The following is a 9419-nucleotide window of genomic DNA, read 5'->3' as shown; positions in this document are numbered from 1 at the left end:
TTGTTTGTACTTTCTCTGAAGTTCAGGTTGCTGGCTTTTCCTCCTGAACTAAGTGAGTTTATATGTATATGTTGGATTGAAGTAAGATTATTAACACCTTAGTGTTGCTTTCCTTAGTAAAGCAGACCAAAAGAACCTGCACTGGCAGTGTTCTTATTGTTGGGCTTATGTTGGTGTTTCACCCTCGCAGCAGCTGCTAGCCAAATTGTTGCAATAGGTGGATAGCACTGTATTTGCTCATCTGGGACAGAAAACTCACAAACATAAAGACTGGTTTGATGAAAATGATGGGGAAATTCAGAAACTGCCAAATGAAAAACTAGAACCCCACAGGCTTTACCAGTAGTATAGTTCATCCATCCCTAAGAAGGCAGCATTTAATTACATCAAAAGTAAAGTACAGGGCTTTTCTCCCAAGCTTGGTACCAGATCTTGCTGCTTCAGTCACATCTCTGAAACAAGATGCAGAGGTTTGGAGTCAATGGATTTGGCCATATTGGGTTCCTGGTGACCAGGGTTGCATTCACCTCAGGTAGACTAGACATCTTGGCCATCAATGATCCCTCCATTGATCTCAACTCCACGGTTTATATGTTTCAGGTTCAAGAGCACTATCAAGGCTGAAAATGGGAAGCTGGTGATCAATAGAAAATCCATTACCATCTTCTAGATGCTAGAGTTGACTCAGATTACCAGACTTAGTAGGAAGTCCTAGGGATCCCACCAATATTAAATTGGGACCTGCTGGAGACGAGTATATTGTAGAGTACACTGAAGTCTTTACTACCACGGAAAAGGCTGGGGCTCACTTGAAGGGTGGAACCAAGCAGATCATCATCTCTGCCTCTTCTGCCGATGCCCCAAAGTTTGTGATGGGAGTGAACTATGAGAAATATGATAATTCTGTTAAGATTGTCAGTAATGCTTCCTGCAGTACCAACAGCTTGCCCCCCATTCATGACAACTTTGACATTGTGGAAAGACTCATGACTACAGGCCATGACATTATTGCTACCCAGAAAATAGTAGATAATAGTAGTAGGCCCCTCTGGTAAGCTGTGGCATGATGGGAATGGTGCTGCCCAAAACATCATCCCTGCTTCCACTGGTGCTGATAAGGCTGTAGGCAAGGTCAAACCTGAGCTCAATGGGAAGCTCACAGGCATGGCCTTCCATGTTCCTGTTCCCAATGTATCTGTTATAAATCTGACCTGCTGCCTGGAGAAGCCTACCAAATATAATGATATCAAACAGTGGTGAAGCAAGCATCAGAGGGACCTTGAAGGGAATCTTGGACTACACAGGGCTCCAGGTTGTATCCTGTTACTTTAACAGCAACACTTACTCTTCTAAGTTTGATGCCAGTGGTCTTCCATGACCATTTTGTCAAGATCATTACTTGGTATAGCAACCATGTAGTAGACCTCATGGTCTACATGGCTTCCAAGTAGTAAAGTAAAAAGCCATGAACCTTCATCCCTAGCCAAAAAATGAAGATCCACCACTGAGGAACCTACATTCCTAACCTACATTCTGGTACTGGGGATCCCATATCCCATTCACATCCTTGCCCCAAAGCACCTGTGTAGTAAGGAAGAGAAGCCTAGAGTCCTGTATTTTGTACTATCAATAAAGTCACCACATTTAGTGCAAAAAGAAAGTAAAGTACAAATGAAGCTTAGAGAGGTGCAGGATTCTTGGGCTCAGTAAGAAGGCAAATGAAATTCAGTTTTATGCTGATAGTAACAATCCAAAATGCTTTTTTTTATTTGAATTCCGTATTTTATTATTTAATATTTTTAGTTTTCAGCATTGATTTCCACAAGATTTTGAGTCACAAAACTCCAACCTCCCCCCCACTCCAAGATGGCCTATATTCTTATTGCCCCATTCCCCAGTCAGCCCTCCCTTCTATCACCCCACTCCCCCTCCACCCCCACCCCTTTTCCCCTTACTTTTTTGTAGGGCAAGATAGATTTCTATGCCCCATTGCCTGTATATCTTATTTCCCAGTTTCATGGAAAAACATTTTTTGAGCATCTGCTTTTAAAACTTTGAGTTCCAAATTCTCTCCCCTCTTTCCTTCCCCCTCACACTCCCTAAGAAGGCAAGCAATTCAACATAGGCAACACATGTATCATTATGTAAAACACTTCCACAATACTCATGTTGTGAAATACTACATTTTGCTCCCTCCTATCCTGTCCCCTTTATTCAATTTTCTGCCTTGACCCTGTCCCTTTTCCAAAGTGTTTGCTTTTGATTACCTCTTCCCCCATGTGCCCTCCCTTCTATCATTCCCCCTTTTTTAATCCCCTTCCCCCTACTTTCCTGTGGGGTAAGATACCCAATGGAGTGCACATGTTATTCCCTCCTCAAGTCAAATCCAATGAGAGCAAGATTTACTCATTCCCCCTCACCTGCCCCCTCTTCCTTTCCAATGAACTGCTTTTTCTTGCCACTTTCATGTGAGAAAATTTACCCCATTCTATCTCTCCCTTTCTCCCTCTCTCAATATATTCCTTTCTCATCCCTTTATTTTATTTTTTTTTAGATACCATCCCTTCATATCCAATTCATCCTGTGCCCTCTGTCTATATATATGCATATTCCCTTCAACTACCCTAATACTGAGAAAGGTCTCATGAATTACATGTTTGTAATTTGCTTGTATTTGCTCTGAAGTTCAGGGTGCTGGCTTTTCCCCCTGAGCTAAATGAATGGTATTTGTATGCCGGATTAAAGTAAGACTGTTAACCCTTAGTTGCTTTCCTTTGTAAAGCAGATCAAAAGAACCTGGGCTTGCAGCATTCTGTGAGCTGGTTGCTGTTGGTTTTATACCCCCCAACAGCAGCTGCTAGCCGAATTGTTGAAACAGGATAATATCCCCCAGCAGTTCAAGGATGCCACCATGGTCCATCTCTATAAAGGTAAAGGAAATATATTGTCCTATGACAGTCACAGGTGGTTCTCTCTGTTAGTCATTGCCAGCAAGAGTCTTGCCAGAGTCCTTTACAATAGGCTAATCCTTCACCTGGAAGATTGTCATCTACTTGAGAGCCAGCATGGATTCAGAAGGGGCTGAGGAATGATCAATATGATGTTAGTTTCCTGACAATTCCAGGAGAAATGCCAGGAGCAGAACAGTGGCCTGTAAACATTTGTAGATCTGACCAAGGTCTTTGATACTATTAGTCACGAAGGCTTATGGAAAATGATGTCAAAATTTGATTGCCTGGAGAAGTTTGTCAGCATTGTACTTCAATCTCATGGTGGCTTGCCCAGGTTCTAGATAATGGACAATGCTCTCATCCTTTCCTAGTCACCAATGGAGTGAAACAAGGCTGTGTGCCTGCTCCTATGCTTTTTAGCATAATGTTTTCAGTTATGTTGTCAAATGCTTTCAATAAGGTTGAACACAGCATCAAGATCAGCTATCACACTGATGGTAAATTCTTCAACTTGAAATGGCTACAAGACAAGACCCAAGTGGAGGGAGTGCATCATTTTCTGTTTGCAGATTTTTGTGCACTTAATGCAGCCTCTAAAGCGGAGATTCCACAAAGTATGGATCAATTTTCTGCTGCTTGTGCTAATTTTGGCCTAACAAATAACACCAAGAAGTCACAGATGCTCCATCAGCCACCACCACACCATCCATATGTGGAACATCAGTTACAGCAAATGCAGAAGTTTTGATTGCTGTGGATAAGTTCACTTACCTATGTAGTGTACTTTACAGGGTTGTACACATGCAAGTGCATGTGTAAACCTCATTATCAATGTGTACAACCCTGTAAAGTACACTACATAGGTAAGTGAACTTATCCATAGCACACAACTGAAATGACTGAACAATCACTGTGTCATTCAATCAAAAATCACCTCAGCCTTGAAATCCTTTCCCCCTTTGTCCTATATATGATTCTACTGTGCCAAACCCTAACTCATCATTTGCCTTTTTCACTCTTATCCACATGCTCCTGAATGAAGCTTGAGGAAATCACAATACCTTGCTAATTAGTCCAACACAAAATTATGTCACCTAATTTTAATCTTAATGTAATATCAGTTAAGTTGGGTGTCTTTGATTGAGATGCCCACGAGAACCCATTGCTTACCCTGAGGACATTGCTGCATATTCACCCATTCAAAAAATTGAGGTCATTTACCAAAAGTTCAGTTTACCCCCTTACTTCCTTTTTCATCCCTCTGATATCCTCAGCTACTATCTCCTTCTTCATGAAACTTTCTAATGAAAAGGTTGCCTATGTCCTTCCTAAGACCAAACTTTTCATGCATATCTTTGGTTCTAGACCAAGGATGGGGAATCTTTTCATGTTGGAAGGCTGAATTAATTTTGTTGTGATCAAATAAAGCCACATTCAAGAAACTTCAATTATATATACTTAAAAATGTGCATTATTTTGTGAACATCTAATTACTATGTACTTAATAATTTCAAAAAATCTATTTTTAAAATTTTAAAGTTAACTAACTTTTTAATGACTTTGTTGTGTCGGCTTTTTGTTGGAAATCATCAAATATTTGGTTGCAGCCTGGAGGTCTGTAGTTTCAGTTGATCTTCTAGATGGGTATCAGTCATTTGTGACCTTAAAAGCATCTTGATTTGGGTTAGGTAGAAGAATGTAGATTAGCAGTAATAAGTGGCTGAAAAGCAAGAAAGCATTTTTGGGCATATTGCTGAAGGTGTGGGTATTCTATTGCATTTTTTCGATATTTCATTCGGATTTTTTTCAGCATCAACAGTGAATTTAAAATGTCATATACTGAGAGCTCAATCAATTCCATCTGTGGTTCTTTAGGGGCCTTGATGACATCAACTAGGTGAGGCTGAAATGCTAATTTGAGTGTGATGTCATGATTCTCAAAGTCAGTGAACTTTTCATTGTATTTTCCAATTAATAAGTCTTTAACAGCTACATATTTCTCAAATGATTCACATATATCATCCTACTCATCAGTGAACTCTGCTAACTGGGAAAATGTTCATCTAAAATTTCCTTCTGAAGAAGTGTTTTGAAAAAAGTTAGCTTTTTTCAAAGTACTTGGATTTATTTATTTTTCCACACATAGGTAGACTTAGTTTTACCCCTCAAAGAAATATTCAAGTCATTTCATTCAAGTTATTTTGATTTGACATGATATCACACAGAAATGCAGCATTCCTGTAGAAGTGGTCTTCAGATATGATTGGGGGGCAGAGCCAAGATGGCAGCTGGAAAGCAGACACTTCCTTAAGCCCCCCCCCACCAGGTCCCTACAAAAACCTATTAAAAATGGCTCTGAACAAATTCCAGAACTGCAGAACCCACAAAATAGCAGAGGGAAGCAGGAATCCAGCCCAGGATAGCCTGGATGGTCACTGGATGAGGTCTATCACCCACTGAACTGGTGGTGGAGGAGAGCAGAGCCCAGTGTGGGTGGTGGCAGGACCAACCAGACCAGGAGTCAGGCAGAACAGGCCCTAGCACACTGAATCAGGCAGCTGTGGCAGCTACCAGACTTTTCAACCCACAAACACCAAAGACAACAGAGGTTAGTGGGAAAAGCTATGGGTAACAGAGTGGAAGGAGTTCGCAGTTCAGCCACCAACCCAGAGGCAGTGGGGGTGGTACAGCAACAGAACTACAGCTACAGTTGCTTCTGGCCCCAGGCCCACCTGGTGGGAGGAATTAAGTGGCAGATCAGAGCAGGAGTGCAGAGCCTGCTGAGGATCCCAGTCAGGTCCTGGCTGGTGGTTCTTGGGGAAGGAGGAATGCTGGTGTGGCAGAGCTGGCTGTATAGAAATACCTCTGAAAACAATAGCACATCCCCCTCAAACTTGGAACAAAGTACTCTTTACTCTACAAGCAGTCATACCCTGACAAAAAACTCAAGGGTCAAGTAAGTTGGCTGGGAACATGGCCAGGCAGCAAAAACACACCCAGATTCAGTCTCAGAGTTTGGAATCTTACTTTTGTGACAAAGAAGACCAAAACATACAGCCAGAAGAAGTCAACAAAGTCAAAGAGCCTCCAAGAAAAGCATGAACTGTGACCAAAGAAAGATTCTACAGTCTGAGTCATTTTACACTTATTGCTCATTTTCCCAGCCAGTGACTTGACTTTTGAGCTTTTTGTCAGGGTATGACTGCATTCAGAGTGGAGAGTGTTTTGTCCCAAGCTTCAGGGCTTTTGTGCTACAGTTTTCAGAGCTACTTCTATTCTGAGGTGGTATGATGCTCCTCTCCTGGCCTGTTCTGTGGTCTGTGAGTGCAGGCACTCTTTTCTGCCATGTTACCACCAGGAGGACTCCATCTCCACAGCCACCACAAAGCTCTGCCACACCAGTGTTCCTCCTACCCCAAGAACCACCAACCAGGACCACAACCCAAGTCCAAGCAGGGCAATGAAGAGACCTTTGCCTCAGTGCCAGCACAGCAATCTCTGCACCCCTGCTCTGATCAAACACTTGATTTCCCCCACCGTGTGGGGCAGGGGCTCTGGAAGCAACCACCACTGCTGCTGCTGCTGCAGCTACCTCCACCTCTGCTACCCTGGGGCTGTGGCAGGACCATGCACTTCCCTTACCCAGATCCAGAAGTTTTCCCACTGACCTTCTCTGTTGTCTTTGGTATTTGTGGGTTGAGAAGTCTGGTAACTGCCCCAGCTCAGTGATTCATGGCCCTGAAGCCTGCTCTTCCCATTCTACTCCTGCCTGGTCTGTCCTGGCATGGCCCATGTTGGGCTGTGCTTCACTTCCAGCATGGTGTGATAGACCAAGAGACCATCCAGGCTGTCTTGGGCTGGAAACTTGTTTCCCTCTGCTATTTTGTGGGTTCTGTAGCCCTAGAATTTGTTTAGAGTCATTTTTACAGGTGTTTGGAGGGATTTGGGGGAGAGCTTAAGCAAGACCCTGTTTTCAAGCCACCGTCTTGGCTCTGCCCCCACCATTACTCAATATCTTCTGCTGGTTTTTCATCTATGTCACACCTACTAGCTGTGAGTATCTCCTAAGACTCTGTTCAGAACCCTCTTGTCTTTTCACTCTTTACTATGTCACTTGGTGAGCTCTTCACCAGCTCCTATAGGCTCAACCATCATCTCTATGCAGATTTGATTCTTAAATTTATATACCCAGCCCAATTCTCTCTCCTGACCTCCAGTCATATAACATCAATTTCCTTCAAACTGAATGTCATATAGGTATATCAAATTCAATACATCCCAAACAAAACTTAAGATGTTTCCCCCAACTCTTTCCTATTTTCATTGTCTCTATTACTATTAAGGGCATCAGTGTAATGCCAACTACCCAGGCTTTCCATTGTGGCATTATCCTTAACATTTTGCACTCACTCATCTCACATATGCAATTTATTATCACATCCTTGTCATTTTTACCTTCATAATATTTACAGTATAGCTTCCTTCTCTCTACTCACACAATTTTTCACCCTGGTTTAGGCTTTCATTATCTGTTGCCTAGACAATAACAACAGTTTTCTAATTGATTGCCTGGCCTGAAGTGTCTCTCTACATCAACCCACTCAGTTGCCAAATTAATTTTTCTGATCTGTAGGTACAATTATTTTATCCTATACACCTATTCAATAAATTCCAGGTGTTCCTTATTATCTTCAGGTTCCAATAGAAATGTTTCTATTTAGTATTTGTAATTAGTGATTTCCTACACTAACTGATCCCTCCTTATCTTTCCACATTTCATTAATTTTGCTACCCTCTTTGTACTCTATGATACAGCCAAAAGCTTTCTTTCTGTTCATGTAACACATCATATCTTCAATCTATGTTCCTTTGCCCTAGCCATCTGTCATCCCTGAAAGCTCTATCCACCTATCTCTGCCTCTCAGTTTTTCTGTCTTCCTTCAATACTCAACTAAAATGTTACTTTCTACAAAAAGGCCTTTCCCAGTCTCCCTGCTTCGAGTGAATCTCCTCTGATGTTATTTTTATATATTCTTTTTCTCTTTTCCATGTATCTATAAATCTAAATGCTGTCTCTTCCATTGTAATGTGAAATCCTTGAAAAGAGGAGCTGGTTTTGCTATTCTTTTTTGGTATTACTAGTATTTAGCAGGGACTGTCATATAAGATGCACTTAATAAATTTTTGTTTAGTGTTAATTGATAACGGTTAGAGATAAAAAGAAAAAATGAAACAATCCCTACTCTCAAGGAACTTTCTATCTATTGCTATAAACAAACTAAGACACATAATCAATCTAAGGAAAAATAAGACAGGAAAAGAGGAAAGGTAGATAGCCAAAGTAATCTCATAATGTGAAGGGAAAGTGAAGAAGGCCTTCAGAAGGGGTAGATCCTCTGTGCTGATTTTTTTTGACATAACATAGTTGAGAGTCAGCAGGCATTGATGGGTTGCAGTCTGGTATCAATAAATCAATATTTACTAAGTGCCTACTCTGTGCCAGGCACTGTGCTAAGCATCATTGGTGAGAACTCCTAAACTGGTGATTACTTACATCCATTTGAGTTACATATAAAGCATTCATAGACTATTTCTTTCTTTAAAAGGGAAAAAAAACAAAGCAATTGAGTTACTTATGTTTATACTTCTCTTAAATGATTTCCTGGTTAATCTGGGGCCCTGAATGGAAAATTGTCTCACCACTGCTGATGTCAACAGTTTTTTGTTTTCAAAACAGCGTTTCTCCTCCTTCTGCTTCTGAAATCCTAGAATTTCAGAATGCTTAATATGTCAGATCTCCAAGGGATCTGAAAGGCCATCTAGTAAAACTCACAAATAAACAAGAAACTTCACTTCAGCACATTGAACTTACAGACTTTACAAGAAGTTAAGTTCTCCTAAGGGTGGCCCTCTGCAAAATGAGATAGCCCATTTCAGTTTTGGATAGTTCTAATTATAAGAAATTTCTTCTATGTATCCAGTTTAAATGATTATTTTTGATATTATTACTTTCTCCTCTTTTCCCCAATACCCAACTTTAAAAAAAAATAGAACTAATAAATCCATAGAGAAAACAAACACATTGCCACATTTACTCTATCCAAAAATATGCTTCATTCTACGCTTTTACTCCATAACCTATCAGAAGAGGGGTAGAATGGTTCACTATTCATCTGCTGGAACCCTACTTTTTTATTACATTAACCAGAATTCTTTTCTTTCAAAGTTTTATTTCCCCTCACAATGTTGCTGTTTTGTATAATTTGTTCTGTCCACTGAACTGTATCAGTTTCTAGAGATTTTCCTAAGTTTCTTTGAAAACTTTCATATCTTATAAATATTACATTCCATTCACATACCATGTGTTCGGATGTTTTCCAATTGATGGTTACACCTTTAATTTCAATTTTAAGAATTAGCTGTAATAAATACTTTTGCACATATTGGTCCTTTTCCTCTTTCTTTGAC

The 9419-nt window shown here is 40.6% G+C and overlaps 1 pseudogene; it reads left to right on the top strand.

Moving 5' to 3' along the window:
• Window positions 1-462: 462 nt before the first annotated feature.
• On the top strand, window positions 463-1451 carry LOC118834504 (annotated as a pseudogene).
• The last annotated feature ends 7968 nt before the right edge of the window (window positions 1452-9419 follow it).

Source organism: Trichosurus vulpecula, chromosome 1, assembly GCF_011100635.1.
Source record: "Trichosurus vulpecula isolate mTriVul1 chromosome 1, mTriVul1.pri, whole genome shotgun sequence".
NCBI classification, from domain to species: Eukaryota; Metazoa; Chordata; class Mammalia; order Diprotodontia; family Phalangeridae; genus Trichosurus; species Trichosurus vulpecula.
Note: the sequence above shows the minus strand (reverse complement) of the source record. Positions and strands in the feature narration are given on the sequence as shown.